Source organism: Myotis lucifugus, unplaced genomic scaffold, assembly GCF_000147115.1.
Source record: "Myotis lucifugus unplaced genomic scaffold, Myoluc2.0 scaffold_38, whole genome shotgun sequence".
Lineage (NCBI taxonomy): Eukaryota > Metazoa > Chordata > Mammalia > Chiroptera > Vespertilionidae > Myotis > Myotis lucifugus.
In genome coordinates, this window is record NW_005871086.1 from 8,623,360 (window position 1) to 8,638,576 (window position 15,217).

At 42.6% G+C, this 15,217-nt stretch overlaps 1 protein-coding gene and 1 non-coding gene across 2 annotated transcripts in view; both read right to left on the minus strand.

Moving 5' to 3' along the window:
- Nucleotides 1-15,217, minus strand: part of GPR176 (G protein-coupled receptor 176) — a 75,665-nt gene that overhangs the window by 38,077 nt on the left and 22,371 nt on the right. The window lies entirely within an intron of this gene.
- LOC111825750 lies at nucleotides 11,798-11,957 on the minus strand. Its single transcript, XR_002828941.1, has one exon. It is a non-coding gene; the product is annotated as a U1 spliceosomal RNA (small nuclear RNA).

Sequence of the window (15,217 nt, forward strand, 5' to 3'; positions counted from 1 at the left end):
CCAGTCGTTCTGCTGTTAGGGTCAGTTTGCATTATACCCTTTTCTATATAGGATAGAGGCCTGGTGCATGGGTGGCGGGCCGGCTGGTTTGCCCTGAAGGGTGTCCGGGATCAGGGTGGGATGCCCTGGCCAGCCTGGGTGAGGGGCTGATGGGTGTTTGCAGGCTTGGTTCACCACCCTTTCAGGGTGGGGGTTCCCCACTGGGGTGCCTGGCCAGCCTGGGTGAGGGGCTGATGGGTGTTTGCAGGCTGGTCACACCCCTTCAGGGTGGGGGTCCCCACTGGGGTGCCTGGCCAGCCTGGGTGAGGGGCTGATGGCTGTTAGCAGGCTGGTCACACCCCCCTTCAGGGTGGGGGTCCCCACTGGGGTCCCTGGCCAGCCTGGGTGAGGGGCTGATGGCTGTTTGCAGGCTGGTCAAGCCGCCCCAGTGGGGACCCCCACCCCATGGAGGTTTGGCCAGCCTGGATGAGGAGCTGATGGCTGTTTTCAGGCTGGCCACACCCCCTTTAGGGTGGACGGTCCCCACTGGGGTGCCTGGCCAGTCTGGGTGAGGGGCTGAGGGCCATTTTCAGGCTGGCCAAGCTCCCTGGCACCAGAAGCTCCCAGCCTTTCCTTTTTTTCTTTTTTTTTTCAATTCTGGGGTTTATTTACCTTTTATAATTGAAACTTTGTAGCCTTGAGAGGAGCTTAGAGCCAGCCAGGGCGGGTGGGAGGGAAGCCTCCTGTTCGCTCCAGCTCTGTGTCCATGGCCCGCTGAAAGGAGGTATCTGGGGTTTATTTACCTTCTATAATTGAAACTCTGTTGCTTTGAGTGGAGCTCAGAGCCGGCCAGGAAGTTTGGCTTCCTCCATCATTGGGGCAACCAAGCCTCCTGCTCGCTCCAGGTCCATGGCTGCCGGCCGCCATCTTGGTTGGGTTAATTTGCATATAGTCGCTCTGCTTGGCTGGTGGGCATGGCTTAAGGTGTAGTGAAGGTATGGTCAATTTGCATGTTTGTCTTTTATTAGTGTAGATCATAACTTGCATCAGATTTGCAACAAGCCAGTGGCCCATACAAGATGAAGAACATTAAATTAGGGTCTAATGCAGCAGTCAAAAATAACTTTTTGAGATGTTTCCTTTGTAGTCCTCATCTAGCATCATGTCAAAGAGTAGGGACATTCTATAAAGAAAAAGTGGAGACTGAAAAAAATTCTTTGTTAATATCCTTTCATCTCTTACGATGAAGGTAAGGTGGAGAGCGGAGATGTAGGAATATATTTCATTACAAAGTATCTATATATACAAAAGCCTAATATGCAAAGTGACCCCTCGAGAGTTCAGCCAGGAGACTGGGAGTTCGATCGCTCGCTGTGACATGTGCTGACCACCAGGGGGTGGCACATAACAAGGGAAGGCCTCAGCCAGCAGCTGGCAGCCGGGGAAGGGAGGCCCTGGGCCGGCAGCTGGCAGCCGCTAGGGAATCTACCCATGCACGAGTTTTGTACATTGGGCCTCTAGTTTCTGTAGAAATACAGTAGGGAGTCCCTCCCTCAATGCAGATCTCACTCCCTTTAACAGACAGTATGCAACAGGCAGTGTCCACCATGTGCTAAAGTTAACCTCCTCATCACCTTATCCTCAGGCCCCTTTCCTAACATTCTAATGTGGTTCCTCACTGCCCTCTGGATAAATGCTTTAACCCTTCTCCAAGCTTCCCTCAATGAAGCTTTCCCTTCATTTCAAGAATATCTGCACAAACTCTTTTCTATCTATTCAAGTGTCCAATGCCTGATAGAGTAACACCTTTTTATAACATGATATACTAGAAACCAAAAAAGTTGAACTACCTGGGAATCTATTGTGCTTTGTATTCAAAACAACTACGTTCATCAAATATCAACAACATGCTATGTACTGATCCCTCCTGAGTGACCCAAAAGCGAAAATGGAAAGGCACTCAGAAATAAACACTGATTAGCACTGCAAATGAGACTGCTGTCAAATTGGCAAGAGCTAATGAAGCTATAATTATTTCATCCAATTCAGCATTTATTTCCTAAGTACTTGCAAATATACAATCCATTGAGTTGGGCTTTATGAAAAAAACAGATTCCCAAAGTTAGAATATGATGGTGGCAGAGGCATGAAAACAACTCAGTAAACTGAGCTGATTTAAATATGTTTTAAATATGTTTTTATTGATTTTTAGAGAAAGAGGAATGGAGAGGGAGAGAGAGAGAAATATTGATGAGAGAGAATCATCGATCAGCTGCCTCTTGCATGCCCCCCTTTACTGGGGGTCGAGCCTGCAACCTGGGCATGTGCCCCAACCAGGAATCAAACCAGTAACTTCTTGGTGCATGCAATGATGCTCAACCACCAAGCCACACTGGTCAGGTTCAGTAAGCTCCTTTAAGGCTGGAAGAAATACGTTGTATACTAGTAATAGAGATACAAAACACACTGCAGAAGTCTAACTTGGTGGCCTTGAAGACTCTATACCTTCTCCTTCCTCCTGCAGAATAGATAAGGACAGATGGAATGTTCCTTCCAAATTGAAGGAGAATGCAGTCAAAGACAGAGAGAAAACTAAAAGTGCATGATGTATGCAGAGAGAGTGAGGACTATGAGACAGGCTCACAATTGGCACAATAGGACATGAAGTTGGCAAGGCAAGATGAGATCTTAGAGGTTATAACTAACACACTTCATACAGGTAATAAAATACCAGGAAATTACTTTTATTATGTTACTAGAGGCCTGGTGCATGAAAATTCATGCACTGGAGGAAGGGTCCCTCAGCCCGGCCTGCCCCCTCTCACAGTCCGGGAGCCCTCAGGGGTGGGAGGTGACCCAGTGATCAGGGAAAGGCACCCCATCACACCTTTGCTGCTGCCACTGCCGGCAGCGCAAGCCTCGGCCGGCCCTGGTTACCTGAGCCTCAGGCGGCCCTGGGCAGCTGGGCAGCTGCCATCCGAGGCTTGCCTGTGCCTCAGGCTGGCCCTGGGTGGCCGGGGGGCTGAGGGGGCTGGAGGACCCTGGAGGCAGGTGTGCGGCAAGGCTGGACCCGCCTGGTGGTGGGCCTGGCCTTGCTGCACACCTGCTGCCCTGGCCTGGCTGAGGGGACTGGGCGCTGCATCTTGTGGCTGTGGGTGCCACCATCTTTGAGGGCGTGGCAGTCAATTAGCATATTCCCTCTTTATTGGCTGTGGGTGCCACCATCTTTGTGATGGCTTGAGAGTCAATTAGCATATTAATCTTTATTAGATAGGATTATTGCTGCTACTATTATGACAGATGTGTATATGTTTAATCATAATAGAATATAAATAGTGCTTTATTTTAAAAAATTTTTAAGACAGTAGGAAAACGGTTTGTAGACAGAAAATATCAGAAAAATTAAAACTATTTAGGAGTCTATTATAAAGATGCACATTTTGACAGCTAACACTTCTTCAACACTAAGCACTGTACTTGTATTATCTCATTTAATCTTCAAGTCAACCTTACAAGGTAGATAAATGGTACTAACCTCATTTTCTAGCTGAGAAAAATTAGGATCAGAGAAGTAACTTGCCCAAGGTCATAAAGCTAGTAGGTGGCAGTATCAGGTTCCCAAATCAGGCCCAACTCCTGAGTCCAAGTTTTTACTCCATTATATCTCAGGTGACAAAGACTAGACCAGGGAAGTGGGAGGTAATGTGGAAAATATTTTGGGGGTAGAATCAAATGGACTTTATGCCAGATTAGATTTTGGAATGAGGAAAAGAGAGAAATCGAATATGACTGAAAGATTTCTGGTCCAGATGTCTGCAGGTAAGAAGGTATAGAGTCTTCAAGGCCCACTACAGAGATGACAGAATAGGACTGAAAACTCCAACACTGGCTGCAGCAAATGCAGAGCTACTGAATCTGTGAGTCTCATGAGTCTCTTGCTTTGTACATTAGCACTTCACTCTGAGAAACTAACCAGCCATGCACTAATGTTATTCTCACTAAGGATATTCAATGGAAGGCCTACCTCCAAGTAGATGAACCAAGTGGGATGCACTGACTTCTATCAGCAACCTGTACCTGCACCACCACCAGCCAGCCAACCCCCACAATTGTCATTAAGGTAATTTAGTTTTCATTTTTTAATTTTCATGGTCCTCCTTTTGGCCAATCTATTCATTAACCAGATCTTTTATTACCAAGCAAAAAATAGGCAAAGCCAGATGGTGACATTTAAACTGATAAAATATGTCCCCTGTTAAGTTGTTCTGATTTAAACATTTTCCAGGCCAGATTTTAAAATTACTGGGGAAAATGAAATCTGGGGAATAAACTAGCCATGCCTTTTTTAAAACCTAACAACATGAAGAATTCAAAATTTACTATATAAACTTCCTAATGCCGCGACCCTTTAATACAGTTCCTCATGTTGTGGTGACCCCAACTATAAAATTATTTTCGTTGCTACTTCATAACTGTAATTTTGCTACTGTTATGAATCGTAATGTAAATATCTGATATGCAGGATGTATTTTCAGGGGTCGTGACCCACAGGTTGAGAACTGCTGAATAAAGGGTAAGTCCCAAGAGGATATTCCTAAGTCCCAAGTGACTTATTTAAGTTTTCAGTCTCTAAATGTGTTTCAACCAAATAGGTGGGTGATACTTCAAAGCTTTAACCATCTTCCTCTTCTTTTCATTGATTTTCCTTAGAATTGGGCAACTTTTTCTAAAACACATACCTGTGGTGGTAATAATCCCCCTTCCTTAATGACTCCCCAAGAGTTGACAGCCCCTAAAGAGTGACATCAGGAATTCAACAATGACTCCTCACATGGATGCTTTGCTAAGGAGAACAGTCCAAAAGCCCATGAAACTATCCATTTTCACCAGACCAAGTCTTCTCCTCACTTCTACTCAATTAATATCAGGCTAATTGGCATTCATTTTTAATACTGATTGAACCCATCTTGAGTAACAAATTCCAAAGTTTTTCTATTTCATCAATCACTTTTTTTCATTCTTTCAGTGTACTGTTAACTGCATAGGGATAGTAATTGGCATGTGTTATATGACTTAGTTTGTCCTTCAGAAACACCTCAGTGTCAAATGAGTTGTCTCTTGCACACTTGCAGAATTCACCGTCTCTTCAGCTTTTATCATCTTTACTTTCTTAAGAGCCAATAAAAAATGGAATAACAGAATGCTTCTTCTTACCACTTTTATAGGTTATGTGAGATTAATAATGTTCATAAAACCCCTCAAAACTAAGTGCAAGCCCAGCAAACATGAGTCTGCCATGAACTAACAGAAAGGGAAGCCAGCACACAACCAATACTGCCATCTGTTGGTGGTGGCAGGCAGAGTTGACTTACTTTTGTTTCCATCTATCAATGTCAGTTTTACATCATTCCTAAATATAGGAGGTGCTACCTCCCTTTTGAACCTGGTAAAAGTAAAATCAACCATTTCTGAAAACATATTAGGTTACTATGACAATAATAATTTCAATGTCTATTGTTTCTTTAACTACAAAGGTACCATAATTTGTTTGGTAAAGTTTCAGAGAAATGTCTTTGCAGAATACACACTAGATATTTTCATCTCTCTTAGAGTTGACATTTTAAAGACATTCCTGGAAAAATGCGTATCTTCTCACACACAAGCAAAGTTGACTCATTCATAAATATTTAGCTTTTCAACACTATACAGTTGACCCTTGAACAATATGGGTTTGAATGCCACAGGTCCACTTATATGTCATTTTTTTTAAAGTAAATACCTATACTGTTTTCAATCTGTGGCTGAGAGCCTGCAGATGCAGAGTGCTGTCTGTGTGCACGATCTATTCCATTTTATATAGAGGACTTGTGCTTCTGTGGATTTTGGTATCCATGAGGATCCTGGATACTGAGAGAGAATTTAAGTTTTAAAGGAGTCAAAAGTTCTATGGGAATTTTCAACTGAATGGGGAGGTGACCCCTAACCCCCACACTGTTCAGGGACCAACTGTATATTTATAGGTAGTATAAAGGATTAAAAAGACCACTGGATCAAGTGTCAGCAAACAGAGTCTCATACAATCCACCACTCTATAAGCTTGGTCAAATCCTGACTCATTTCTTCACATATAAAATGAGATTATAATGCCAATCTTCTTAACTTAATGGGTCTGTTGAAAAAATAAAATGAGATAACATGTAAAAATATCCTAAAAACTAAAGTATGATTTAAAAAATGGTCTCATTATCATATTGCTCAACTCAAAAAAGTTTCTTACAATACATATGCAATCTTCAAGTGTCATCAACTGATTTATCTGGTATGTATTTTCTGCAAATATTTGAATCAATTCTATATTCCTCCCAAAGTTTAACTTTTTAAAAGAGTATTTTTTTAAAAAAGGAATAGTACTAGACAGCAGAATAAAAATAAATGCTTTCATTTTCAAACACACTTATGACCCCTTTAAGGTCCTACTAATATACATTTAAAATTGATATTAAACATGTAAAATAAGTAATAGATGCCACACTCCATTAAGGGAGAATTGCAGGAACCTCTCTTCCCTTTGAACTTAGGAAATCTCATTACTAGCACTCTCTTCAGCAAAGAAGTTCAAACTCAATAAAACTGGATTTCACACACCTCTCTCTCATATTCTAGAATCCTATTAGATCAGTGTGGACTACAGTTCTCAAAATGGTGTTCTACCATCTGTTTAGTGCTTGAGATATAATGTTAATGATATCCATGTTCATGTTAATGATATTTATACTTTAATTTCTATTGCTATTATTATAGAATGGTCTATCAAGTCTCTCATCAAAACTAGCATATTTTACTAACTTACATTTTAGTGGGAAATTTTTGCGGTTGCCAGGTAGATCCTCTAACAATAAATGGACCACAGTATTTTTTGTCCCCTCAGGTAGTCTGAGAATGGGGGACTGGAGGAATAATTATTTCTTTTCCTTTTTTATAAAATAAGGCAGATATATTTTATTTGTTTATCCTCACCAAAGGATATGTTTTACTAATTTTAGAGAGAGAGAAATATTGATGTGAGAGAGAAACATCGATCAGTTGCCTCCCGTACATGCCCCGACTGGGGATCGAACCCACAACCTTTCATTGTACAGGACTACGCTCCAACCGAGCCACCCAACCAGAGAAACAATTATATCTTCAATTCACAAACAGAGTCATATTTTCCAGTTCTAGAGCTTGGCTGTCTTATCTGTTTGGTTTGATTTGATTTTATCCTATTTTTCTTGTGTATGTGTGTGTGTTGTTGTTACTGTTGTTGTTGTTTGGTTAATCCTCACCTGTGGATATTTTCCCACGGGTTTTTAGAGAGAGTGGAAGGAAGGGGAGAGACACAGAGAGAGAAGCATAGATGTGAGAGCGACACATCATTTGGTTGCCTCCCGCACGTGCCCTGACCAGGGCCAGGGATTGAGCCTACAACCAAGGAACATGCCCTTGACCAGAATCAAACCCGGTACCCTGCAGTCTGAGGGCCAACACTCTATCCACTGAGGCAAACTGGCTAGGGCTATTCTATTTTTCTTAATAAAACAAAAGTCTCACAAGAAAACCCAATGACTGAGAACACCTAACAGAAATCCGTGTTGGTCCTCAGTGCTATTTATAGTCTCTCTTTTTATTTTTTAGTTTGTTGTCTCATTAGGCCTAGAGATATCTCTTTTATCAAAGTTACTGTTGCCAAGAAACATAAAAACAAGGTAAAGAACAAAAGCTAACACAGAATAGGTTTATCTTCTCCCCTCACTCCATCCACACAGATATATTCTAATAAACATCCCTAAACATCCCGAAACACTCACTTATGATCATGTTCACCCAAATCCAAATGCAGAAAAACATAACAGATGCCCCATTAAATGTAAGCAAATACTTTTCTAAATATCATTGCCCTTTACCAAATTATCATCCACCTATGAACTAAGTTATAGGTGCACTGAACCCAGCCTCCTGGTTCCCAAATCCATACTCTTTCCACTACACATGCAGTATTTCCTGATAGAGGTGTTCAAAAAAGTTAAACAGGTGTATTTCCCTTCACTACAAATACTTCTTGCCTTTAATTAAGAAACGTACTTAAAAACTCTGTTCTATCACCAAAAATCCAATCTAAAGACAAGATTTTTCTTTAATTAACTTTATTTTTGGAAGCTATTATGAAAATTAGAAAAGGTACATTAGGGTCGTACTGATATGTTCACAGTGAGTAAAAGAAAATCTACCTTTATGCCAAAACACACACTGCTTTATTCACTACAACGGATGACACAATATACCTCCTAATTTTAATCCAGTGCTGCAAAAAGTAGTTTAAAATATGACAGAATCAAATCACTGCAGCTAAGTATTTGTTTTCTCAACATGCTCTTCAAAGAAATGGGCAGAGAGCCTTGGATGGATTGTTCCCCTGAGAAATACTCTGACTGCCAAGATGTTCATGCAAAGTACTGAAATGAGGGATGAGACTAAAGCATTCCTGTTCCGCACAGATAATGTCAGGAAGGAGCAGCGCAGTGGTTTCAAGTGGTAAATGTCAGCAATGTAATTATCCTGATTTTCTTGATCCTCTCATTCAGAACCAAAAGATGTTTCTGTTGCATGCTGCGAAAAAGCTATAGAAAATCTTTGCGAAGACTAAATGGCAAGTTTGAGGAAGATGTGGTTGTAAAATTGTGGGCATAGCATCTGATGCAACACTGACCATCTCTTCAGGTGAGAAATCACACCATTATTTCTGGACTAAGTTCAATCTAAATTTAAATTCTTCAGGAACTTCCCAAACTGACAGACTCATCACACATTTGCTGCCACTCCTAATGGACTAATTATAAAGAAGTACTTTCTATTTTAGTAAAATAAGGAGAAAGGGAAAAAGCAGTCATGCCCTCAGGGCTCATCCCCCTTAAGACAAGGGAGTCGCACTAAAGCTGGCTCCTGACTGCTCTGTTTTCTTTTTAAATCCTCACCCGAGGATATTTTTTCCATTGATTTTTAGAGAGTGAAAGGGAGAGGAAGAGATAGACCAGTGGTTCTCAACCTTCTGGCCCTTTAAATACAGTTCCTCATGTTGTGACCCAACCAGAAAATTATTTTCGTTGCTACTTCATAACTGCAATGTTGCTACTGTTATGAATTGTAATGTAAATATCTGATATGCAGGATGGTCTTAGGTGACCCCTGTGAAAGGGTCGTTCGACCGCCAAAGGGGTCACGACCCACAGGTTGAGAACTGCTGAGATAGACAGAAATACCGAGGTACGTGCCATTGGCCGGAATCGAACCCAGGACCCTTCAGTCCACAGGCCAACGTTCTATCCACTGAGTCAAACCAGCAAGGGCCTAACTGCTCTGATTTTTGAAGTAATCCTTATTCCACCCTGGGCTGCAGTGTGGATAATCCCTGACTGCTGCTAGGCACTGCTCTAGGTAGAACAACGTTTGGCAAGTTTCTCTATCTTGGTGTCCTATAACTTCCAACAAAGCAAGTCTATCAGAGATGGAAATCTCTCTGTATCTAAGATGTCCAACTCTATAAGTTGAACTGTCTATTGGCTTAGACTTTAATTACAAATACCATATATAAGGACCACCTAACCAGCAGTTCCCCAAAGTAGTATTTATATAACAGAGATCCAACTACAAGAGCTTAAACTAAGAAAGGTTGTTGTTGTTGTTTTCATGTAACCTGAGGTCCAAAAGAAGATTGGAACAGTTGTTCAAAGTCATCAAGGCAGGACCCAGATATCTAGCTTCCTACTCTGCCAATCTGAGCACGTGGCTTGTGTCCTCATAATTTCAAGATGGTCATTCCATCCCTAGGCATGCACTAATTTACTAGGCGGAAAGGGCCAGGGCCCCGGGCAAAGGCAAGCCACAGCTTTGTCTGTCCCTTTTCACTGAAAAAAAATGGCATTCCCAGAGCTCCACCCAGTAAACTTCCACTTAGAACTCGCTGGTGAGACCTAGGTTAACATGGATACCCTTAGTTGCAAGGGATTTCCATTGATTTTTAGAGAGTGAAAGGGAGAGGGAGAGATAGAGTCTCTAAGGTATTTTTATCTGGCATACTGTTGCTGGGCCTAGACAAAATAAGGGTCCTTTAAATAAGGAATAATAAGAGGATGTATACTAAGTAGGGAACAAGCAGTAGCTGCTACATGATCAAGGACATTTTAGATTTTGCTCAAACTTCACAAGTCAAAGCCATTGACTCAAACTTCAAACTGCCTACTAACCACAGGGTTTTTCTTCCCTCTAACAAATAGTTCTAAGTTCCTGATTCTTCCCTATCAAACCTACTCTTCCTGACTAACCTGTTACCGGCTTCCGCAAAGGATTGACCAGTCTAGGAAACATCACTTCAGTAACAACTACAAAGAGCATTTGAAAAGAAGACATAAAGAGTCACCCGCATCCTCTGAGGGAATCAACAAACCCTCTAGCACTTGCTCTGTTTGTTGAATGCTTTCCTGCTAATTCCACAGTAAAAATGTGTGTGTGTTCTTTTATAAACCAGGGTGGTCTCCAAAGCAAATCAGGTAAAGGGGGTAAGGAGGAACAGAGAAATCAAAATAAAACTAAATCCATCCCCCACTGCCTTGCTCCTTGGCAGCTGCTCCAGCCCATTAACTAAATCACTTGTAAGTCTCCAAAGTAATTTAGAGACAAGTCTTCCAATTCATTAACTGTGTCACAATTATCACAGGACTTGATAATTACACCACACCTGTCCTCACAGGCACTGAGGGCAGTCCCCTGGCCTAGCTTATTTCAGCCAAGGACTGCCTCTCTCATCTAAAAGGTAAGCGCTCAGTGAGGTAGAACAAGACACAGAGGAAAGACACAATTTCTCCAAATCTCAGGCTGAACAGACAATTCAAAGCAATAACCCTGCTCTCACAGGGAAACACTACACAATATATCCTTAGAAATGGGAACATTATATTTTATCTGCCAAGAACGGTAAGACTCAGCAGAGAATTTGCAGGGCCACTTCCTTCCTACTGGGAGGCAGCCCAAGGAGAAAAGGCAAGACCTGGGGGCTTGTTAGAGCCTGGCCATGCCCAGATAAGTCACTTCACCCCGACCCCTAATCTTGCTTTTCACATCCATAATATGACAGCATTGGACTAAATTATAAATGTCTGTGTTGTTTTCCACTAACAATGAGCCAAATGGCTAGATAGAAACTTAGATCTAAGTGTGGAGGCTGAATGACTTCTTAAGATTCGGAGTTGAGAAAAGCCACACTTGGCACACAGATACGAGAGTGAAAAGGCATGAGCCAAGGGCACAAAAAGTGTTTACTCAGACTAATCTTTTTGTCAACTATAATGCAAATGTCCAGTTTTCATAACACAATGTTAGCAGAACATTGCAACCACCTTCAGCTGTAATAGCTAACTGACCTGGACCTGTTAACAGCAGCCTGTCACATAATGGTGAACCTTGGGAAGGAGCTTTGTCCTTACTGGCCTACCAGATTGTGTAGTACCTTAATTTAAAGGGGAAAATGAGGCTCCAAACCTTTCCTAGGCTGACCTCCAAGACCAGACAGGCTGCATTTGTTCCAATGGGACCTAGGCTACACCCCAAGGGAACTCTGAGGTTATTTCCTTAAAGTCTATGAGTCTAAACCAGTGATTCCCAAACTTTATTATGCTTATGAATCACCTGGGAAACCTATTAAATATGCAAACTCCTAAGTCCCATTCCAGAGACTCTGGTTCAGTAGGTTTGGGGTACATCATAAGAATGGGTATTTATTTTCTTAGGGGAGACTGCAAATGCAGTTCCCCACTACCATAAATTATGCAGTTGAGTTTCCCTTTTTGGGGAAACCACAGGGGTCAGCACATCCAGAGTGCAATGAATAAGCCTCGCTCTGTGAAAACCACCTTGTAATCATGGTATCTCCCCTGCCAGGTAAGTAAAGAAATGGGTACTTTAAAGTAATACCAGAAGATGACTGTGATATTGGTAATCCAAAATCCATACTTGGAGACACACTGTCATTCCAAAGCAGCTGTGTGGGCTCCTCATACTAGAAAAGGGCCTGGGTTTTCTTCATTTGGCTCAAAATAACAGTCAAGAATTAAAATTCAAACCAGTATGATGAATATGTAGGTCCTTGCTCCTCAGGAAGATGGAGAAGACCTGGGCAAGAACGGAGCAATGCACACTCCAGACAAACACAGGCGAATGGTCCTCAATCCACCTTTGCTGGAATGATGATGCTGAGTAAGGAAGCAGCATCATTACATACTGTGTGAAAATGAATAATTTATTCAACAGGTAAACAAATAACAGGGCAGAGGATCTGGAGAGCCCTGCAACCCTATGCAGAACTTATGCAGCGTCCTATAGTTAACTTCAAAAAGAAGTCTGTCTCCTTTCCTTCTGTTTTTGCTTATCTAAAGCTTTTGAGTTTCCTGAGAACTTACCTTTCTAGAGAAAAATCTCACCCCCACAAACACACCAACTATTTATGAGTAAGCCTGGCTCAGTGATTTTCAATAGAAAACATATGAGGTTCTTCATCAAGAATCCTAAATTCTCTTCCAAAGGAACATGTATATCATCTTTCTTTCTGAGCTCTACCTCAGGAGCCTCGACCCTTATTAAGGATATAGGCCACAATTCTCTGACAAGATTTCAGTTGCCAGAAGCTTCTCTACTCTGTAAGCTTCTAACTCATTAACTATTTTTAATATTTTTTTATTTTAAATTACAGTTTTATTTTAAATTATGTTGAATAGTTGACATAGTATACATTTCAGGTGGACAATATAATGGTTAGACATTTATATAACTTACAAAGTGATGTTTGTAATTCTAGTACCCACCTGACACCATACATAGTTATTACAATACTAGAGGCCTGGTGCATAAAACTTTGTGCACTCTAGGGGGTCCCTCAGCCCGGCCTATGCCCTCTTGCAGTCTGGGACCCCTCGGAGGATGTCCACCTGCCGGCTTAGGCCCACTCCCTGGGGGATCGGGCCCAAGCTGGCAGTCAGGCATCCCTCTGGCAGCCTGGAAGCCCTCGAGGGATTTCCACTTGCCAGCAGGGAGCAGGCCTAAGCTGCAGTCAGACATCCTTAGCGCTGCTGAGGAGGCAGGAGAGGCTACCACCACCACCGCTGTACTGGCAGCCATCAGCCTGGCTTGTGGCTCAGCAGAGCTCCCCCTGTGGGAGCACACTGACCACCAGGGGGCAGCTCCTGCATTGGGCGTCTGGCCTCTGGTGGTCAGTGTGTGTCATAGTGACCAGTCATTCCCAGTCATTCTGCTGTTAGGGTCAGTTTGCATATTACCCTTTTATTATATAGGATAGAGGCCTGGTGCATGGGTGGGGGCTGGCTGGTTTGCCCTGAAGGTGTCCCAGATCAGGGTGGGGGTCCCGCTGGGGGGCCTGGCCAGCCTGGGTGAGGGGCTGATGGGTGTTTGCAGGCTGGTCACACCCCCTTCAGGGTGGGGGTCCCCACTGGGGTGCCTGGCCAGTCTGGGTGAGGAGCTGAGGGCCGTTTTCAGGCTGGCCAAGCCCCCCCCCAGTGATGGAAGCTCCCAGCCTCTCCTTTTTTTATTTTTTTTTATTTTGGGATTTATTCACCTTCTATAATTGAAACTTTGTAGCCTTGAGAGGAGCTCAGAGCCGGCCAGGGTGAGCGGAAGGGAAGCTTGGCTTCCTCCATCATCAGGGGCAACCCTCTCCTGCTCGCTCCAGCTCCTTGGCCACAGCTGGCTGAAAGCAGGTATCTGGGGTTTATTTACCTTCTATAATTGAAACTTTGTTGCTTTGAGTGGAGCTCAGAGCTGGCCTCGGCAGCTGGGAAGCTTGGCTTCCTCCAACACTGGGGCAACCAAGCCTCCTACTCGCTCCAGCTCCGTGGCTGCCGGCCGCCATCTTGGTTGGGTTAATTTGCATATAGTTGCTCTGATTGGCTGGTGGGCGTGGCTTAAGGCGTAGCAAAGGTATGGTCAATTTGCATGTTTGTCTTTAATTAGTGTAGATTATTGAGTATAGTCCCTTGCTGTACTTTACATATCCATGACTGTTTTTACAACTGCAATCTGTATACCTTAATTCTTCCCTCTTTTTCACCCTTTCTTCCACCCCGCTCCCATCTGGCAACCATAAAATGTTTTCTGTACCTATGAGTTTGTTTCTGTTTGGTTTGTTAATATATTTTATATTTTAGATTCCACATATAAGTGAAATCATATGGTATTTGTCTTTCTCTAACTGACTCATTAACTGTTAATGAGGCAAGTAATGGCTTGTAATCAACAGTCACTTCCTCTGTATTAGTTAGGAAACTGGAACTCCAACTAAGAGCCTTGCCTTCTCTGGTTTTTAACCCCCACCTGTGGCAACACAGTGCCAATGCTCCTGACTTCGCAAGGTTCAGGGTCCCTGCAACTCCAAGATGGAGGGCTCTATAAAGAGACTGCACTGAAAACTGAAGGGGCTCCTCTGGGAAGGCATTTTCCATTTACATAAAGTTCCAGTTAATGAGAGTTAATTGAGCAAAGACAGGAATTATACAACAGGAGTGAATGGGACACTAAGGAGATGAGCTTCAGTCTCAACCCACTGAGAGAATGTGGAGAGGCTGAGCAAAGAGCTCTTTTGAACTGCAAAGTATGGAATCATATACTCTGATTCTGACTATAAGTTGTACTATTTATTTTATTTTCAAACACATTTCGAGCATTTACTGTGTGTCAGGCACCAGTTAATTTGCTTAGCAAATATTTATTCATTCTAGCTACGACCACCACACATAGACATGTTCACTACCACTCAAAGGAAACTCCTGACTCTTGCCCTTTCCTTCATGAAAAACCAGAAACATAAATCCGCTCCCACCTACTTAATGGCTCTGGGATTGTTAATGGTAAGAAACCTGAACTGGACCTGAGGTCCACCAGAACATGGATGAATTGGGCTTTACCAGACCTCCTTAAGGGCCACAGAATAAATTTGGTACCCTAGCGTATGTCCTTCAAATTTACAATTGTGGAATTTAGTGGCATACGATAGAACCCAAGGGCAAGAAAGCAGTCAGTTTGCTATAGGCCTTCTTTCTCCCTTTTGCTATAGGCCTAATCCTAGAACACTTTTAAATCTTTTCCAGCTATGTAACAATGATGACAATAAAGAAAGTAAAACAAACTACAAAGCTGGTTT